At 43.9% G+C, this 22,015-nt stretch overlaps 1 protein-coding gene and 1 pseudogene across 4 annotated transcripts in view; both read right to left on the reverse strand.

Moving 5' to 3' along the window:
* RNF130 (ring finger protein 130) overlaps positions 1–22,015 on the reverse strand; it is a 453,463-nt gene that overhangs the window by 134,224 nt on the left and 297,224 nt on the right. The gene's annotated exons all lie outside the window — the stretch shown is intronic.
* LOC120932538 lies at positions 11,232–11,494 on the reverse strand (annotated as a pseudogene).

Raw genomic sequence — 22,015 nt, forward strand, 5'->3', positions numbered from 1 at the left:
AGTCGTTCTGATTACCTGTAATCCAACAAGAGAGCAAGGGTGCTGCGCTGATTGGAGAAAGCCAGACTCGGCAGGGACTAGCTGTGTAACCGATTTTATTAAACATCAGGTGAGACTGGCTGATGCCTAAAGGTCTCAGTCCTGTGCAGGAACAAAGCCTGTGTTGTGGAACTGCAAGAACCAGAATAGCTTTGCATGTCAGATTTTTGGAACTACAAGTAAAATCTTAGGGGTAGATTCAGGTAGAATGGCTTAAATTTGTGCGGGCGTAGCGTATCTCCGATACGCTACGCCGCCGTAACTTAGTGAGGCAGGTTCTGTATTCACCAAGAACCTGCGCCCTAAGTTACGGCGGCGTAGCGTAAATCTGCCGGCGTAACCGCGCCCAATTCAAATTGTGAAGAGGTGGAGGTGTTTTATGCAAATAAAACATGACCCCACGTAAATGACGTTTTTGACTAACGGCGCATGCGCCGTCCGTGAAAGTAACCCAGTGCGCATGCTCCAAATTAACCCGCAAAAAGCCAATGCTTTCAACGTGAACATAAAATTACGCACATCCCCATTCACGGACGACTTACGCAAACGACGTAACATTTTTAAAATTTGACGCGGGAACGACGTCCAAACTTAACATAGGATACGCCTCATATAGCAGGGGTAACTATACGCCGGAAATAGCCTAACGTAAACGACGTAACAAAATGAGCCTGGCAAATGTACGTTTCTGAATCGGCGTATCGACCTAATTTGCATATTCGAAGCGTAAAAATACGGAAGCGCCACCTAGCGGCCAGCCTAAAATTGCAAATAAGATACGACAGCGTAAGAGACTTACGCCGGTCGGATCTTAGTCAAATCTATGTGTAACTGATTCTATGAATCAGGCGCATAGATACAACGCCGCACACTCAGAGATACGACGGCGTATCAGGAGTACGCCGTCGTATCTCCTACCTGAATCTACCCCTTAGTCTGTGGGACTACAAAAAACAGCTGTCTGCTGGTCTGTGGGACTACAAGAAACCATTGCCTGCTAGTGTGTGGGACTACAAGAAACCATTGCCTGCTAGTGTGTGGGACTACAAGTAGCAGATCAGCAGTAGGTTTTACTACAGATCTGCGACAGATCATTAAATATCATGATCAGCAGAATGTTGGGTGCAGAGGTACAGAGCTTGACAGCTGTTACAATGGCAATAGTGGGTCTATTCTTAAAGCAGGAGTGAACCTGTTAATGTCTTGAATAATAGTCCACTTTCAGTTTTGCACAAGGGTCCAATTACTTATACCTCTGGGCAGTATCATACAAAGTCTAGCAGATCTAGAAAATGTTAGCGCCGCACTCACTTTATTATAGGGACAGCTTTCTTAGGTGCATCACTTCAGCGACAATGTGTTCCTGGAAATGATTTTAACATTTTGGCAGCTATGGGTTGCTCTGAAGAGCAGATTCTCAATCTGCTGCACTTGGTTGCATTTCTCTGTCAATTAGTAATTTAACTATGTCAGTCTCCAAAAAAACAGGCTTGTGAAATGAGACTACTGTGTTTCCATCACACTGTTCCTGGAAACAGTACTGTAATGCTGGCAGCTGCTCTGCAGACCTCTACTTTGTCAGCAGGGTGCAGACAACTGGCTCAGCCTTTGCATGTTAACTAAAAGCTCTCCAATGAAATTAGGTGGCGTTATTGACAAATGTGAAGTACAAAGGCAAGGGCATCACAAACCACTGCAGGAACTAAATTAGCAGCCAGTCGATATTTCATGTAGTCATCTGATGGGGCTGTAGTGATGAATGATGGGCGTTGGCTCTAATATTTCTTCCTTCTATGTTGTATGTGCGTGGGCTCGTTCTGAATGCACACATCTTACCCAGAGAAGACAACACACACGTGGTTAGTGTACCTCAAATTTACTATTAGTAATGAGCGCCTGAAAGCAATAGCATGCATGTTTAGAGCTTGCACTTGCTAATTAATTCCTGTCAGAGCACCCCTGGAGCCACCAAACCTGGACCTTCTTCTATCTGGGAAATAAGTGATTCGGGCCTTCACTATGTTGGGATGGACAAGCCTACTGATCAATGGATGCAGACAAGGGTATGCCAAAGCACAAGCTTCCAAACTGAAGCTCATATCAAGAACACATCTTGGATTTCAAGCTTCCAGGGCAAACTACTAAATGGGCAGCTGGATGTGTCGTTTATTGCCAGTTTACCAATTCAGCAGGGGTAGGCAACCTTGGCCCTGCAGCTGTTTTGAAACAAGTCCCATGAGACATTGCAAGACCGACAATCACAGGCATAACTCTTAGAGGCAGAGGCATGATGGGATTTGTAGTTTCACCACAGCTGAATTGATAGAATAGAAGAAGAATTGCATGTATAATGCAAAGCCAAAGACATTTTTTTTCATTTTGGAATAAGTGTGAGCTAAGAATTAGGAACCTCCATCGGTTTTTTTTACTGCCTGTATAGCAAAGTTTTTTCCCCCCCTCAATGCCTGCCCAGGTGGCAGGGGGTGTTAGAAACTGAAAACCATAGGCTATCTCTCCAATGGGTTCAAGGGCAAAATAAACTTGAGGCGCTGGACAAGTTGTAGATTTCATAAATTAAAAACGATAGTAGCTTTCACCAGCTTGACTTTGACCACTAAAAAAAAAAGTGGGTGCCACCGGACATAGGCGAATAATGAAATCGTCTGGAGCTTAAGCTTTGTTTTCATTGGGATCGCTCCAATGGGGACATTGACAGAAAAGGAAACATTTACCCAGTGGGACAAAGAAAACAATAAAATTCAACAGAAGTTTTGACTTTTCTCAGTCTGTCAAAAAAAATGTGTCTTTAAGTTAGGTTTTAACGAAGAGTCTTTTAAAGAGTACTTATAGCCAAAAGGGTCACACCATGCAGTACTAGGGCTTTATACAACGGAAAACTGGTGACAGAAATAAATCCGTTCACATCCCTGAGTCGCAGCAAGTTTGCCAATTAGGGGTTAAATTATAAGTTTACTTTGAAGCCCAATTGAAGTTTGTTATTAAATTATTCAAACACTGAATGTTCAGCCAAAAGATTGATTTCAAATTTATTAAGCTTGCTTTGTGTCTAATTGCTCCATTGCAAGTATAAACTCCTCTCCCTTGGTATTTCTGCAGAAAAGGACCCATGTCCTCTGTGTGGAAGCATTGGTCCCCTTGCTATGGTTCTACACATCCCCTTCCAGGTTCACTAGCAGGTAGCGTGCATTGCTGCAATACCCAAATGTGTCTGAATACAGTAAAACCTTGGTTTGAGAGTAACTTGGTTTGAGAGCGTTTTGCAAGACAAGCAAAATGTTTTAATACATTTTGCCTTGATATACAAGCGATGTTTTGCTATAAGAGTAGCGTCATGTCACAACTGAGTATAAAAAAAGAAGAGAGGAGCCTCCAAGTGTCGCAATATTGTTACATTTAATGAAGGTACAACATTTAGCAACTTATTGCTACACTTAGAGGTGCCTCTCTTCTCTTTTATACCCTGTAAATAAAAATGCTTTGATATACAAGTGCTTTGGATTACAAGCATGTTTCTGGAACAAATTATGCTCGCAAACCAAGGTTTTACTGTACTTTCAAGAGTCCCAGGTGGGGGTAAGAGATGTGTTGAAATGATTACGATAAGGGGCCAGATTCAGAAACAAGATACGACGGCGTATCTCTGAGTGCTGGAGGTCGTATCTATGTGCCCGATTCAGAGAACCATTTGAATTAGGCGGGCTTACGTTACGCCGCCGTAACTAAGGGCGCAAGTTCTTTCTGAATACAGGAGATACGTTACACCAGCTGAAAGATCCGCTGATCTTTCTGAATCTGGCCCACAGTATGTAAAAAATCAGCTAATCATGCTCGAGCTAAATGTAAAACATCACTTTTGAACTGGAATTCATCCATCTGGTACCTTGCAGATTCCTCAAATGTGGTAAAACAGCACATCTGTTAAGTTGGGAAAGGATGAAATCAGAAAAGTATAAAGATGTCAGTGCTCCAAGTCTATATGAAACCTCTGAAACTCTGGGTACTGACGAAAGGGCACCCAACCACACTCCATGAACTGAATAGGAAGACACTAATGAAGTCAGCAAACCACCAAGCAGCTTTCTGACTTAAACTGGTACCAGGACATTCCAGAACCTGTTATTCTGCATGGCTGCCAAGAGTTAGATCCAATAGTCTAAAGTCTAACCTATATCTACCTAGGCTGTGACACAGTGGGCCCTGCTTGACATCTCCCCCTGTCTATACATACAAGGTGTGAAGTGATTGGCTGGGAATGCGTCACCCCTGAAATATGTTGGTACTCCCCCCTGCCCCAGTGAAAACATGCACATTTGCTCTACATACACATCCATATATGTAGAACACTCGTTCATAAAGCTGGTGTCTGTAGGCACCTTAAGCAATAAGACTTTTCTTTTAGTCTTATTTGTTTGCAATACAAAATTATACAATTAAGACTTGTTTGTTGTTGCAGAGAAAATGACAATACAACAATGACTATTTAGAAGTGCCAGAGTGTAAAATTATGCAGTACAGCTTAACAACAAAGAAAAGAGTTTTAACAAAGCTTTTCATCGACATCCCCTACATACAATGTATGCATCCTTATACTGCATTACTTACGTGGTGGTGTAATTATGCAGAACTTTTTCATACACTACATCTCCTTCCATAGACAGGAGAAAGTGTTTTTTTATATTTTCTTAATTTATTGTGGTCAGGGGTAAAAAAATATGAATTTTGCTCATAAAAATATGAAATATTGCATTGAATTATTATGCATTAACAAATTCAGCCAGCAGGTGGAACTTAGGAATTGTTCCTGTTTTCCTCGGATTCTTTTTTTTTTTTTATTAAAGATGCAAAATTATTGTTAACACGGGCCAATAGCTCAAGCTGAAATTTACAGAGACATTTAGTGAATATGTCAGGGGAGCAGTTCATTCGTTATTTGATGTCTTTGTCAGAGAAGTCAATCGGCACAGCAAGCCTGAATGCAGGGAGACTATATGTAGTAAAAAAAAAAAAAAACCCTTACTGAATGTAACATTTAAAATGGATAAAATGTACTCAAAACATTGCAGTTTCCCTTTGAGGAGGAGTCTGTCATCAAAAGCTCCTGGGGATGAGGCAGTTCACTAAGAAATTAAAGTAACCCGTATCCACTAACTCTTTTAATGAAAAATTATTAATTATGCATGTGGCAAATGTGGGAAATAAAAATAATAAGATCTCTATCCAGGCATAATGCAGCATTGAGAGCTCTCACCTTTTTGCAGCTATGTGCTATACAGTAGAGTTAAGACCCATTAAGAATTATGCATTGTTTGAACACATGCTACAACATGCGATTCACCACAATATAACAACACGTGCCACTTTTCACTCTGCCATTCATTTTGAATGCCAGCCAACAAACAGTTACAGTAGCAGGCAACACACCCATACTGCAGCCAAACACAACACACATGTTGTACGATGTGGTGTGTTGGGGTAGAAAAAAGGGCCATGTGCACTTTTACAGCCCTTGCTATGCATTGACAACCCAGTCATAATAGGCTGGCTTTATGAAATGCATGACATAGCATGTTAACACACATGCATCAACGCACTGCAAGTGTATGAATCCAGTCTAATGCCGGGTACACACGAGAGGATTTATCCGCGGAAACGGTCCTCCGGACCGTATCCGCGGATAAATCCTCTGGCGGATTTTGATCTCCTGGTTGTACTAACCAGGAGATCAAAATCCCCGCGGAATTCCGTCCGCGTTGACATGTCGCGCCGTCGCCGCGATGATGACGCGGCGACGTGCGCGACGCTGTCATATAAGGATATCCACGCATGCGTCGAATCATTACGACGCATGCAAGGGAGGGAATCGGACGGATCGATCCGGTGAGTCTGTACAGACTACCGGATCGATCCGCTGGAGCCGATTCCAGCGGATAGATTTCTTAGCAAGCATGCTAAGAAATTTTTATCCGCTGGAAAATCGGTCGGCCCGAAATATATCCGTGGATAAATATCCACTGGATCGTACACACCAGTGGATCTATCCGCTGAAACCGATCCGCGGATCAATTTCAGCGGATCGATCCTCTCGTGTGTACGGGGCCTTAGAGCTCAAAATAAAAGGTGCCCAAAGTATTGATTATCTTCTGCTAATAACAGCGGCATTAATGTATGGTGTAAACTCACCAATGGATTTAGTCTATTTAATAACATCGTGACCTGTCTTATGATGTTATAGATTTGCTTTAACACTGGAAAAGTTTCCTAAACTTTAACCCTAATTTAGTGGTCTTTCCAAATAGGAGAGGCAGAGTATTGTCAATTCTGAAACTGACTAGGTATAAGCATCTTGCAGTTCTTATACATCAGATTTCAGAGTGTAAGATGAATAAGCAGGGAAAAAGAACCAATCAGGTGATGCAAGTAATGTACTGATATGAATGGAAAGCAGGGATGGGCTCCTCAGCCTGCTGCATCTTATTTCCCTATCTAATCACAGGGTGGTCCTCTTTAAGTAAGAGTGGAAATGAGGCAGAGAATAATCCGATTCCCTGCATTGCATGACTGTCTATATACGTGTGCTAGAAGGACAAACATGCACCCTTTGGAAGGTGTAACAGGATGACCCGTGACACCCAGAGACTTTGTGAGGATGGGGGATACTCCTGTGTCAGCGTCACTGATAACTCTTGGGTCTGAGTCCACCCTGTGCCCTTTGGGCATTGGGTGGCAAGTGAATCATAATTCATGTATTACATGAGATGGGACATTAATAATAGTTCATATTGCAGGATTTTGAGATACTGCAAGATGTTGGTTAATTGTGACCCAACCAGTCAATAGTGACTAATTTCTATGATTAGCCCTGACTAGTGACATGCTAATTGAGTCAGGCTCCTGGAAGACATTTCATTGTGTGATAACACTGCTTTAAGCCTATTGATGCTCAAAGGTGTTAATTGCATCTACCCCTAGACATTTCATTAACCATTGTGTAAGGCTGTAAAGGTGTTGTGACGGTATCGGTATGATATCCCCGTCAACGTTCCCTTCTTCCCATAACGAAAATCACCCCAATATTCCACGAGGAGGGATATCCCTGGAATCGCCCAGAAAGCCACACATGAGACAAGCTTACTCCTAGAACAAGACACTTTAATGACACAAAAACTCAGCTTATATGTGGTTACAACCTGTTAGGAACGCCCCCCCTCACACAGTGGGGTTTCCCATACAGATTATAGGAGACAAGTCGGAGCCGACCATGCAGACACGTTTCTTTAGATAAAGACATCAGTGGAGTTAATTAATACACTGAAGCAATCAGAATAATTAACATACTACTTCTCTAATCATTTAGCCTGATGATACAATACACATCTTTTAAGGGTAAACACAGATCTTCTTCACACAACACAATAGATCAATTAACATTTAGAATAGTGAGGGGACATTAGCACGTCAATAACCTGTCAGAGGAATGAATCACACATGAAATTCCTTTCTACCTCTACCCATATGGCTAGCAGGGAGCAGTAAACTGAGACATATAGGCCAATGTATCACAATGGCCCCCCTTTTGCTCCCTGCTCCGGCAAACCCGGTTGGACCTTCCCTGGTCCAGTAGGGTTGACGGGTTCAGAGCTTTTAGTCCGAGGTTAACTCCGTTTGGCATGACTGACCTCCCTTGACAACTGCTTCAGACTCAGGTATGTCACCGGGTCGTCAGATCACACGCCGGTCAGTCCCCAAGTCTTTGTGCGATCTGCAAAGTCACCAGAAGTCAGTGTGAAGACAGCGAATGGGTCTGTGTGCCGCCGTCTAGGTGTCCCGCTATGGGAGGGGGCAGGTTATGGCTCTGAAATGACAATCACAGGAGATTCATAAAAAGAAAAAGTTATATTTGTTGAAATGCTGTAGCACTGGTGCTCAGAGTCCGGGGGGGGGGGAATCAGAGCCCCATAAGATCAGCCACCCCCTGCTCCCTCCGCAGCCGCCGGTTCTCCTCTTGGAGCTTCTCCAGCTCCATCTCCAGTTCATGGAGCCTGGGGGGGTCAGCCTGCTGTGACCTCAGGTGGTTGTTCTCCTCCTCCATGCGGCTTATGCATTCCTCCAGCTCTATGTACTCACGGATCAGCTCCTGCTTGCTCATGTCCTGCAGGCTCTCCACGTGGTCCTTCATCATCAGGAACTGGGTGGTGGTGTAAGGGGCCACCGGTGGGCCCTTGGTGAACATCTCGGCCCGCATCTGGGATGCCCGCTGCGACTCCCTCTCCTCCAGTCGCTTCTTCTCCTCCCAGGTCAGCTTGTTATACGGCTTCCAGGACCTCTTCTTCTTGGGGGGTAGCTGGCGGTGCCTCTTTCTGCCCAGCTCCCTCCAGGGCCCCTCCGTCTCATGGCTGTCGCCCATGACCAGCTGACAATGGTGTTCCCTGTTGTCCGCAATACCAGATTGTACCGTGAGGACTTCGTAAACGGTGTCCGATGGTTCTTCCGGACCCAGCTCCTGGAGATCCCAAGCCGAGTCTACACAATGGGCTGCTGCTGGTGGGCGGTACCCAGGTTGAGACCAATTTGACCTGGTGTTGTCATTTATGGGGCAATTCTGCTTGAAGTGACCCAGCTGTTTGCACCGGAAGCAGCGTTGTTCGTTGTCCTCCTGGCGTGGATAGCGAGGGCTAGATGTCATCGGTCTGTTAGGAGGTTGGTATCTAGCGGCTGGTGGGTGTGAGGGCGCCGTTGGTCGTGGAGGTTGTACCCGTGGTGTGACCTGGTTTGTCTTGCGAGTATCCGCATATTCATCCGCCAACTTCGCGGCCTCTGGTAGAGTCATGGGCCTGCGATCTCTCACCCAATCTTTGACGTCCGTCTGGATGTGATTGTAAAATTGCTCCAGGAGCATTAGTTGCAAAATGTCCTCTGCAGTGGTGGCCTGGCTGCTGTTAACCCAGTTAGAGGCCGACAGGGACAGCTGGCATGCCCATTCCGCGTAAGAGTCTTTCGTGGTTTTGCGTGAGTCCCTGAACTTCTGTCGGTGGGACTCTGGGGTTACTGCATAACGAGCTAGGAGCACTTCTTTAACCCGGGCGTAGCTATGGATATCCTGATCTGGCACGGTCCGGAAAGCATCAGAAGCTTTGCCTGACAGTTTGCCTGACAATATTGCAACCCAGTCTCCTCTAGCTATTCGGTGCAGGTTACATTGTCGCTCAAAGTCTGCCAGGTAGTTATCAATCTCACAGTCCTTTTCATCAAAAGCTTTAAAAGCGCTAAACGGAATCTTCCTTGCGTCTGCTGTGCTGTACTCACTGTTCGGAGAAGGTGCGGCTGCTTGTTGGACTGCTGCCAGTTTTAACTGTAGTTCTGCGTCTCTTATTTGTTTATCCTTCTGTAGTTCTGCGTCTCTTATTTGTTTATCCTTCTGTAGCTCTGTGTCTCTTATTTCTTTAGCCTTCTGTAGCTCTGCGTCTCTTATTTGTTTATCCTTCTGTAGCTCTGCGTTTACTAAGATGTCCATCACTTTCAGCACCACATCCGGCGTTGGGTTCGGGCCGAACCACGCTAGCTTCTCTCTCATTAGCTTGTTGGTTGGTGACTCCTCCTGAATCACTGGTGTCTCCATCTCTTGTACCGCTGGCGTTGCTGCAATCACGTTCTCCTGGTCTAGCTCCATTAATTCTGCTATGATGACCCGCTTGGTTTTGTTGCTAGCAATCCTTCCACGAACTTCCAGTAGTTCTTCCAGTGTCTGCTTGGAATCCGGGTGTGAAGGGGAATAGAAGGGAAAATCCCACTGCTACCAACCAATTGTGACGGTATCGGTATGATATCCCCGTCAACGTTCCATTCTTCCCATAACGAAAATCACCCCAATATTCCACGAGGAGGGATATCCCTGGAATCGCCCAGAAAGCCACACATGAGACAAGCTTACTCCTAGAACAAGACACTTTAATGACACAAAAACTCAGCTTATATGTGGTTACAACCTGTTAGGAACGCCCCCCCTCACACAGTGGGGTTTCCCATACAGATTATAGGAGACAAGTCGGAGCCGACCATGCAGACACGTTTCTTTAGATAAAGACATCAGTGGAGTTAATTAATACACTGAAGCAATCAGAATAATTAACATACTACTTCTCTAATCATTTAGCCTGATGATACAATACACATCTTTTAAGGGTAAACACAGATCTTCTTCACACAACACAATAGATCAATTAACATTTAGAATAGTGAGGGGACATTAGCACGTCAATAACCTGTCAGAGGAATGAATCACACATGAAATTCCTTTCTACCTCTACCCATATGGCTAGCAGGGAGCAGTAAACTGAGACATATAGGCCAATGTATCACAGGTGTTAATCCAGGTCTGCTCCCAGACCTCTAATTATGTATGCTAAATACTGTTTATGTGTGGAATGTACTTGTCGGAGACAGAATGTCTGCCTAAAGAATGTGATTGAAGCCCCCACGGTGTGATGTGTGGGTGGGAAGTTGATTGTTCCTTTCATGCCTTGTACTGTATAAAAAGCTGAGAAGAAACCATTAAAAGTTGAGTTCATATTTTGACGCAGTAACAGAGCTTGTCAGTCTCGTTATTGAGGGAATTCTTATGGAATGGATCTGGTCTGCCTGTTGGTTGGAGTGTCGATAAGCTGTCGTGGATGGGATGGAAGGTCGTAAACGGTGGTGACCGTTACAGAAGGTAATAAAGATCTCATATCTATGTATTCAGCCATTTGTTGGAGTTTAACGTCTAAGAATACGCAAGCCCAGTATTTAAAATTTCTGATGTGTGCCTGCTATACCATGTACTTGTATGAAAAAGTATCCTGTTCTCTTTGTATTGTGTCCTTTTTGTGAAATCCCTGGTGTTCCTGCCAGTCCCTCTGCTTTTCTATTAGAAACGGATCACACTAGGCATGAGAACACAGCCTGGTCAGTTTTCTGGTTGTGCTGGGAACTCAGTCTGCTCTCCTTCAATGTTCAGACTTGTCCTGACACGCCACTTGCCCCCGACAATGATTGGGGAGATCAGTGTGCTTCCGTTCACCCCCCACCTCTCTGAGCACTTTATGCAGATGAGAACAGAGGGTGTGTGATCAATTTTATAAAATGGCAAAAAGGTATTTATAATTATTTTTATTTAACATTTTGTAAAAAAAAAATTTAACCAAGATACAAAGCTGCTGCAAGGTCCATCGATTAAAGTTTATAAGGCATTGCTAGCGTAGTCTTCTAGCTTCACGTTCAGATTCCAACAGGCTCAATACATCTCCCTCACGAACAGGGCCCTATTTCTTATGATGGAGCGATTGGTATCATCCATGAACTCAACACGGACCCGAGTACACTGTCCCTGAGATCCAGTTCTCCCAAGAACATTTGTTACCCAAGCAAGCTTGATCGGCTGCACACGACCTGTATCCATGATGGCGGATTCGAGCAAGAAAGAGAATTTATAATTATTTTTAGCTAAATATAGATATATCTATACACACACACACACACACACATTCATGTTTTGCATTTCTTTTTTATTTTAATCTGAATGGGTTGTTTTACAAGGTGAGGGTTTACATAACTACTTGCAGCCCAAGGATGTCCATGAACTTCCTCGAGTTGCAGTGGTTATATCGGGACGATGCCTGCAGCTATAGCCGTGATCTTTGAGCGCAACTGGTGATTTTTTGTAAAAGAGATCCCAGTGACGCCCCTGGATGGCTTTTACATGTGGTGTGAGGTTCCCCCCCCCCCCCTTGCGCCGCCTTCCCAGGCTCTCCCATACCATAAGGGAACTCGGGATCGCAGTTGGTGGTTTCGCCAGCTGACCATAGAGATTGTCAAGCATCAGAAGGTCCCCAATGATCTCTGTGGAATAGGAACCTGGAAGGAACAAGCATGTGTCACTTCCGGTTTCCTCAATGCAGACAGCATCATTTTTTAATTGGTAAAACATCTGATCACACCGATCTTGGTGTGATCAGATGCTTGTAAGGGCAGAGGAGACATCTGGGGATGTTCACATTTCTTGTGAAAGCAATAAAAGTGGCATTAAAAAAATAAAAATTAAGTGGCCCTGCGTCCCCTCGCAAAGGCAAATGCATATACATGTCGTGCATACATATGCTAATGATGTTCGCACCACACATGAGGTATCACTGTAAACATTAAAGTGAGAACAATAATTCTAGCACCAGACCTCCTGAGTAACTCTAAAAACTGGCAACCTGTGAAGGCTTTTAAAACATCGCCAATGGAGATATTTAAGTGCCGTGGTATGGTGCTGTTCTTTGGGCGTATGCAATTTTAAAGTGTGATGTTAGATATCTAGTAAGTCCCCTTTCACATGAGGGGACAGTATGTCTGTATTTCATCCATCCGTTTTCGATGAAATACGGACATACATGTAATCCCATACATGTAATGTAATGAACATCCGCTGACACCCGCTCTCATCGGTCCCCGATATGGTTTGATTCTGCAGACAGAGCAAAATCCTATTTTTCCATCCGTCTGCAGAGCGGATAGGGTGATAATCTGACCCCCCCATAGAGGAGAGCGGAGATCTGACAGGCCCTGTCATCTGCCGGCTTAGCAGGGATCAACGGAGCGATACCCCCTGAGCAAGCGGTTGAGAAAGGTACGGATCCTCACGGGATCCATACATGTGAAACAACCAACTATTATATTGTGTTTTTGCGCATTAAAATTCATTCTTTTTTTTTTTTTTATGTGTTTGAAAAACGATTGCACAAATATCGTGTGACATAAAAATATGCAACATCCACCACTTTATTCTCTAGGGTCTCGGCTTAAAAAAACTATATATATATAAAATGTTTGGGGTTCCAAGTACCGGTAGTTTTCTAGCAAAATGATTATGATTTTTACATGCAGGAGAGAAGTGTCAGAATTGGTCCAGTAGACAAGTGGTGAAACTTATCATAAATTGAACTGTCAATCAGGGCAAAACAAAATCTTTTTTTTTTTTTATACCAAAACGTGTTAACGTCCATATATTCCAGTCTCAACCCAATATGTATTGCTAATGTTTCGGTGACCACACCGAAGGAAATAACCTGAAATCTGTTTTGTAATGCTTTGAAAATACATGGAAAATGTTTGGCCCGAAGATTGTGGCAGTCCAAAACTCATACTTTGATTATATAAGGTTATTGTGCCATTTCTTCAGGGTCTCCAGTTGAAGAATCTCCCTATTGTATCATATGATCTGTCCCAAGTGTCTCACTCCCCATGCTGCATTCTCTCTAATGTAAAATGCATGAAGAATCCAATAGCAAGAGTGAAACTCTGCCATAATAGACAGCAGGTGAAGGAAGCTGGGAACATAGCTGCAGAGGTCTCACCACAGGTGTCCATTAGAGATGCAAGAAGCTGGTGGATGATGCAATCTGCCAGTTCAAAGTGGATTTAAAGAAAAAACTAACTTTCATAAAAAAATTGAAAAAAGAAAAGACTAAACAGAAGGGAACATTTACTTACTAAGTGAAAATTCACTTTAAAAGTAAACATGCTTTACGCCTAAAGTTGAACCTTGGACAAAATAGAAAAAAAATATTAATTTAAAGTAGTTGTAAACCCTTACAAATACCCAGTGAAGTGATTTGCCTAAGGTGATACACAGAGATGAAACAAATCCTCCTACATAAGTTGTACCTGTTCATCTACAGACATCTTTCCCCTACATCCATTCAAAAGGGCAGAATTTACACAGAATCCCTCAGCTCTGAAAGGCAGGAGGCAGAGGGCTGAAGTTACACCAGTGAGGAGAGTTCTGAGAGCTGATTAGAGGAAAGGGGCACACCTCCTTTACACAGCAGACAGGAACAGAGTTGAGGCTGTTATTCACAGTCTGTGCCCCCCTTTGTCACCATTTTTTCTCTTGGTATCAGGAAAACTGGTCAGAAGTAATTCATGGTAATAGCAGAGGAACAAGGTACATAAGTAATAACTATGAAAGAACGAAATTGCGAAAAAAGAAACCACTTCAAATGTTTCCTCTTTAAAAAAAATGTACCGTATTTATCGGCGTATACCGCGCACTTTTTTCCCCTTAAAATCAGGGGAAAATCATGGGTGCGCGATATACGCCGATCCCCGCTGTCTCTCCGAGAGCCGAGCCGAGTGTACTGCACACTCGGCTAGGCCCGGCCACGCTCAGCTCCGCCGCTGCAGCCTAGAGCGGAGCCGAGCGTACTGCGCACTCGGCTAGGCTCGGCCATGCTCGGCTCCCCCGCCGCAGCCTAGAGCCGAGCCGAGCGTACTGCGCACTCGGCTAAGCTCGGCCACGCTCGGCTCCCCTGCCGCAGCCTAGAGCCGAGCCAAGCGTACTGCGCACTCGGCTAGGCTCGGCCACTCTCGGCTCCGCCCGCAGCCACGCGAGAGGAGCCGAGAGAAGCCGAGACAAGCCGAGAGGAGCCGAACACACAGGAAATCCGGCTCCTCTAGGCTTGCGCCAAAATCCCAAAACAAACACCGGACACGCTGGACGGAGCCGGACACCTGGATGGAGGCCGCAGACGAACACGCTGGATGGAGACGGACACCTGGATGGAGGCCGCAGACGGACACCTCCAAAGCCGCAGACGGCCCCCGTGCAAGGAGTCCGCAGACGGACACCTACAAGGCCGCAGACGGACGCCGGACAAGGCCGCCAATGGACGCAGGGCAAAAATGTACGTTTTCTTTTTTTTTCTTTTTTAACTTGCTAAGCATGGGGTGCGCGTTATACGCCGGGGCGTGGTGTACACACCGATAGATACGGTATGTTATTCTATCAATAAATAATATTTTTAAATAAACAGAAAAAGAATACATGAAACATAATCCTGGTCTTAGCCCCACACTCTGTCCTGGCCTGTTTTCCAATTCCTGCCTAACAACTAGACAAAAATGTCTTCAATACTATAAATACTTTACAATGGGATCATGCATTCCAGTAAAGCTAGCCATACACATTGATTTAGAGATCACCATCTGCTGAATATAATATTCTGGCAGTGGAGATTTCCAGATGTTTAGTCTGGTGCGTTGTGAAGCTCATTAAAATGAATGGGCTGTCAAAACGCACTGCGTGGAAACCGGTGGGAACGCAAAGAATGCCCGTGTTCACGTGTGATGGGGCCTTCAAAATGTTGATGAAGAAATCCCCCCTGCCAGCAATTGTATTTAACAGCTGGTGGGAACTGTACAGCTGCTGAATACCCAAAAAGGGACTGCATCTAATTGGGAGCACTTCAATGTTCGGCCGACAATTTTCCACCCAGCTGCTTCGACAAAAGTCGATTGAAAAAACAGCTTTTGTTGAGTTGGGTAATGCTGACAGGGCCATCAATAGCTTGACTTTCAGCCAATTCAGTGGGAATTGCATTAAATTCAACTAACCATATGGCCAGCCAATGCACCTAAACACCCCCAAACATTTCTTAAAGCTACTAAAATGATACTAGAAGCTAGAACAAAACACTTATCAATGTTTTTCATTCAGCTTTCGTTTTTAAAGCCTCACTCACATTGGAGTACTTTACCATACAACCATGTGAGGACTGTTTGCCTGCATGGGGATACTCATTGGGATGCAGCGACAGACAAAGCCACTGCTCCACAAAGTGTCTGAATTCGGGGACCTGCACCCACACGGCTGTCAAACAGAGCAGAGGCTGGGTCCGTGCAGCCTGTGGGGACTGCCTGCACAGAATGCATGGAACACCTGGGCTGTGCCTTACAATGGGCATAGATTTGTTATATTTATATATTGTTTCTCCAACCATTTTCTATGTGTTATGTTTAGTATACATGCTGCCACCTAGTGACCTTTGGTGTTGTAACGCACAGTCTCTATATTTATTTTATCTGATCTATGACACACTTCCTTTCTGAGTATGCTCCACACTTCTTCCTCAGTTTTGCATTTCCTGTCCAATTGAGAACAGCTTACAGGCCGCATGTAACAAGGGCACATGTATTCTGCATTGTAAGCTACAGGCAGTATCATCTTTTGACCGCACAATACTACAACCTGTTCATCTGCTGTAACCTGTCATCTGATGTATTCTGATGTTTGGATTAAAGCACTTCTGTGAATGGAATCGGTATTGGTGAGTTGAAGCTATCTGATAAGGATTGTCCTCAGTGATTATATCTGCTTATACAGGCCAGACAGAGGTCTCACAAGGGATAAATCGCTTCACAACAATCGGAGTCAGAACATGGGCATCTCCGTGTGGGCAAACTTGGCCCATTGTGTGAATGAGGCCTAAGTGGGACACGAGTAGATCAGTGGGGTGTTTAATGTTGTTGAGGTCAGGGGTATTGGTGGGCAAGTGTTTTGAAGGCAAACCATAAAAACAAAGTTTATTGCTCAGATTGAAAAGTGTAGAGGGGCAAGAGAGAAGCAGCAGCAGCAAAAATATGCTTAAATCATTCCAAACCCATAATAAGTACGCAGATGTTTTCCATGCGTTCAGTACGTTTCACTATATTTAGATGTGTCAGACCCAAAATAAAAAAAACCTAACAAGTACAGGTTGATTCTGAGAGCTCTGAAGTGTGGCTTCTGTCTGAGATTTTCTGGTGCCATATGTAAAAATAAACTGTAAGGACGGCTGCCGAAATCTAACACCTCTCTATCAGTCACCAATGCTGCTTGAAAACAACTCAAGATGGCTCCACTAAAAGGGAATCTGAACTGAACAGTTTTGTTCAGATTTTTACAAAAAAAGGACATTTGTGAATAAGGGTGTGGGATATCAGTGAAAATGGGGGTTCTCATTTTCGGTCCCATAATTTATACCCATACAATGGCCCAAAAGTATCCCAAGCGGTCAATTAGGTGTTGTATATAGCCAATAATAGCCAGCCACAACACATACACATTCTGCAGCTTATCAGTCCTTAGATTTGATGCCCGTACAAAGTTTTTTTAAGTCTTTTATTTCATTTTCAGCTGGTGATGCGGCCAGTAACACATTTCCTGTACTAGGGAAACAACGCTCACTTAATGGTACTGGTTTCTATAGGAGAAGAACAGCATTGAAATCCTAGAACAAGACTACAGAACCCATCCCTCTCCTTACAGCCATAATATAAAGAGAACATGTTCTGTAATTCATTCAGGATAGTTGGGTAGGGCTAAAAACATTGTTGAAAATGAAACTGCAGAGTGCACAGGACAGCACCAGATTTCTGGCACTTCTCAAACCAATGTAACCAAAAAGCTTCAATAGTATATTTAACAGCCAAAAAGAGAGCATGTAAGATGTTTTTGTAAGGGATCATATACACGCTACACTTTTTTGCATTCAACCCAGCTGGCTGAACGAAAGAAACTGTCAGCTCAGGTCTGAGTCGCTGTACTAACCATCCAAAGTTAGTACAGCAATCTCCCCCGCTGAGCTGACTCTGATCAGCGCTCTGTTATTGGCTGAGAGCGCTAATTGGGAGCCGGTCTGCTGCTGGTTTTCCCAGCATGCTCGTCCAACAGAAAGCTGGCAGACATACACACAGGCCTAATAACTGAGTTTTTTTTTTTCCGGCTGAAATCTCCAGACATTTGGCCCGTGTACGGAGCTTAAGGGTCCATGCACACTAGGCACCTGAAAAATGGGTAATTTTACACACGCGTTTACCTAGGTAGGTAGATTATAAGCATTTTTTCCCCCAAAACATTCTGCAAATTTTTCATTATAATCAATTTAGACTTGAAAACACACACCTGCGCCTAAACACCGCATTTATGCGCATCAAGTATTTTTTCTGTCAATAAGCTCCTTTCAAGAATGTGCCATCCCGGTCAGCTTTCCGGGCAAAAACAAAGAACTTGGGTTTGATTCACACTAAATTGCGCCTCATCAAATATTCCTGTAAACACCCTAATTGGCATTGACACATAGGCAAACTGGTGTTTTATTTCTTTCAGTCTGTAGAAACAACTCTAAAGCCTCGTACACACGCACGGTTTTCTCGGTCAAAAACCGCAAGAAAACTGTTGGCAGAGCTTTCTTGCCGAGTAAATCGTGCGTGTGTACGGGGCTTTGAGGTTTCTCATAGAGAAAACTGCCCAGAATCTCAATGAGAAAAATGGAGAGAAAATGTGAAAGAGGGCGCTAGAGGGATGTTTTCTTAATAATTTGACCCAGAGGAGCAGCTTGTTATACAAGTAGTTAATTAACTTTTCACTTTGTGGAATTTGTATTAATTATTTAATTTTGGCGCGGAAACACACCCCTTCACGAGAAAAGTGGAGAACCTGCTTCTCTATTTTCTCGTCAGGATTCTCGGCAGTGTCTTCCTGCCGAGAGACCCAAGCGTCTGTATATTTACCTGCCTCCATGGAAACCCGCACTTCCTCGAAATGACTTTGACGCATGCGCGGTAGCTTCCAAGGCATAGGTAGGGTGAAGCAAGATGGCGGCGACGGCATCGAATGTGATGAGCGCATGCTCGTCGTAGTCTATGACGTCACTGCGTTCCTTCCATTCAAAAGAACGGCGGTTCTTTTGAATCGTACGTGTGAACACTCGGCCGGCAAGAAAATCTTGCCAGGAATCTCGTCAGGAAAATTATTTTATTTTTTTCCTACAAGAATCCCGGCTGTGTGTACAGGGCTTAACGCCTGTACATGCGGCATTTTTTATGCCCCGTATGTATGAGGCCCAAGTCCTTCTTTTTAAGATGGAGGGACCCTTTAAATGACTTTCATGTCTCAAAGAATCCCTGCTAATTACTACATCTACAGCTCACAATACATTAGCCACTAAGAACAATGTTTCTTACATTTGTGGTCATTGAGAAGAATCCCTCACTTACAGATCGCTTAAAAAGAAAAGAGCATTTTCCCCTAAAATCATAAACATACATACCTTTGCCACACCTGTGTTCTAAATCTATAGACACAGACATATTGGTTCGGTCTCACCATCCGCTCCCTCATCACAGGATTTGATTGACCGCAATAGGAGTCAATCGCTCCCATTGAGGCCTCACTTGCTCTTATTTGGGGAAGGGTACCCGTTTTTGACAGGTCCCTGTCCCCACTTCCAGGAGACAGCGCTGCGGCGCCATCCCTCTGAAGTTCAGCCCCCCTCCTCCTTCCTCCGCCACTGGGCCAATTAGAAATCGCAGAGCGTTTCACGCATTCGCAGTAGGGAACTGTCTGTGAAGCCGAAAGGCTTCACTGCCGCTTTACCTTAGTAGCTGGGGTGCCGACATTGCGGGCTCCCTAGACAGGTAAGTGTCCATATATTAAAAGTCAGCAGCTACAGTATTTGTAGCTGCTGAATTATTATTTTTTTTGCCAGGGCTGGAACACCCCTTTAAGGGAAAACTTGGCCCAGGTAAATGGGAAGGCCTATTGCCAGGCAGAAGCTAGCATTTCAGGCAAGGTAATAGGCAGAACCTCACACTTGAAGTAATTGAACTTATAGTTGGATAACCTTCCAAAAAGCTGAAGTTTCCACATCAGATTAGGCAACAAGACAAGGGGGACAGTGAGGTGGAAGGGGACATCATGGCTTATGCTCTGTTGTATGTATCAGTATCCCCTTAATATGGGCAGTCCAGGTGAATGGTTTCAAAATCAGAGCAAAGAGAAAGGGTGAGAGAGGACATCCCTGTCTCGTGCCATTCCATATGGGGAATCTAGGAGAGAAGAGACCATTAACCCGAACCTGTGCACTAGTATACAAAGCCATAATACACTAACATATGCAGACTCAATCACAAGGCCTCTAAAACTGCCCAGAGGAATGACCAATCGACGTGGTTAAATGCCTTTTCGCCATCAGTGGATAGAATAAGGTAGGGTGTAGGTGCCTGACAAGGGTGAGCCCTGTGTATAAATCTCGACCGGAGATAAAGCCCGTCTAGTCTGGGTGTACAAGAGATGGCAATAGGTATTTCAAGCGGTTTGCAAAATTTTTAGCTGCAAGTCTTTTTAGTTATGTCTATACCAGCTTTACTGAAAATCATTTATCATTTTCCTTCCACATCTAGAGAGTGAAATTTTTGCTCATTCGTCTTTGAAAAATAGCTCAAGCTCTGTAAGATTGGATAGAGAGCGTCTGTGAACAGCAATTTGCAAGTCTGTGAACAGATTGTCAATTGGATTTAAGTCTGGATTTTGACTGGGCCATTCTAACACATGAATATGCTTTGATCTAAACCATTCCATTGTAGCTCTGGTTGTATGTTCAGGGTTGTTGTCCTGCTGTAAGGTGAACCTCCACCCCAGTCTCAGGTCTTCTGCAGACTCTTCTAAGATTGCCCTGTATTTGGCTCCACCCATCTTCTAATCAACTCTGATCAGCTTCCCTGTCCCTGCTGAAGGAAAGCATGCTGCCACCATGTTTCACGGTGGGGATGGTGACGTGCTCAGGGTGATGTGCAGTATTAGTTTTCCGCTACACATAGCGTTTTGCTTTTAGGCTACAAAGTTCAATTTTGGTCTCATCTGACTAGAGCACCTTCGTCCACATGTTTTCGGTGTCCTCCACATGTCTTCTTGCAAACTGCACATGGGACTTCTTATGGCTTTCTTTCAACAGTGACTTTCTTTTTGCCACTCTTCCATAAAGACCAGGTTTGTGAAGTGCACAACTAATAGTTGTCCTGTGGACAGATTCTCCCACCTGATCTGTGGATCCCCGCAGCTCCCTTCAGAGTTACCATGGACCTCTTGGCTGTTTCTCTGTTTAATGCTCTCATTTCCCGGCCTATCAGTTTAGGTGGACGCCATGTCCTGGTAGGTTTGCAGTTGTGCCATACTCTTTCCATTTTCAGATGATGGATTGGACAGTGCTCTGTGAGATGTTCACAGCTTGGGATGTTTTTTTATAACCTAATACTGCTTTAAACTTCTCCACAACTTTATCCCTGACCTGTCTGGTGTGTTCCTTGGCCTTCATGATGCTGTTTCTTCTCTAAGGTTCTTTAACAAACCTCTGAGGACTTTACAGAACAGCTGTATTTATACTGAGATTAAATTACACACTGGTGGACTCTATTTACTAATTAGGTGACTTTTGAAGGCAATTGGTTCCACTAGATTTTAGTTAGGGGTATCATAAAAAAGGGGACTAAATACAAACGCACGCCACACTTTTCAGATATTTGTAAAAAATCTGTAAAACCATTTATTATTTTCCTGCCACTTTGTGTTGGTCGATTAGAGAAAATCCCAATAAAATACATTACATTTTTGGTTGTAACATGAAAATTGAAAAATTTCAAGGGATATGAATACTTTAAGGTACTGTATCTGTCTAATCGGCCTTTGTCAAACTTTTCAACACAGAGGAACCCTTAAAATAATGTTAAAATGTACTATTGGGGGTTCTCAATGCCACAAAAGACACCTCCTAGCTTATTTTTCTATAGTCAAACTGGCCTAAAATAAAGTCAATTCAAAACATAATCCTTAAAGTGGATGTAAACCTGAAATCTTTTTTTTTTTTTTTTTTGCTGTCACAATAAGATTCCCTATCATCTGTGCCCAGTCTTGCCACAAAGAGTTAATCCAGCTCTGAGCAATCCTCTCTTCTTTTTTCAGTGAGATAAACAAACAGGAGAAAACTTTTGTCTGTTCTTCCCCGTTGCTGTGAATGACAGGTTATTTACATATCTCATGCACTAGCCTGAGGCATTATTTTTTAATTCCCACCCTCCCTCCTTTTCTGAAGTGATGTGGTTACTTTTCTGGATTTTGACTGGATGTCAGTGATCATTTAGAATTTAGTGTAAGGAATACACAGGAGAAAATCCATGTTGACAAGGGGAGTGTAGAGGAGGGCGGGGAGTCTACTGACATCACGACTCCACCCACCGAGCTTCAGACAACAGATCAACCCACAGAATCTGCAGTTTTTCAGATCTTATAACAGACAGAGAGGAGACATTTGACAGGTAAGGATACAATGCAGGAGGCATGTAT

The sequence above is a fragment of the Rana temporaria genome, chromosome 3 (genome assembly GCF_905171775.1).
Source record: "Rana temporaria chromosome 3, aRanTem1.1, whole genome shotgun sequence".
Classification (NCBI taxonomy): Eukaryota; Metazoa; Chordata; class Amphibia; order Anura; family Ranidae; genus Rana; species Rana temporaria.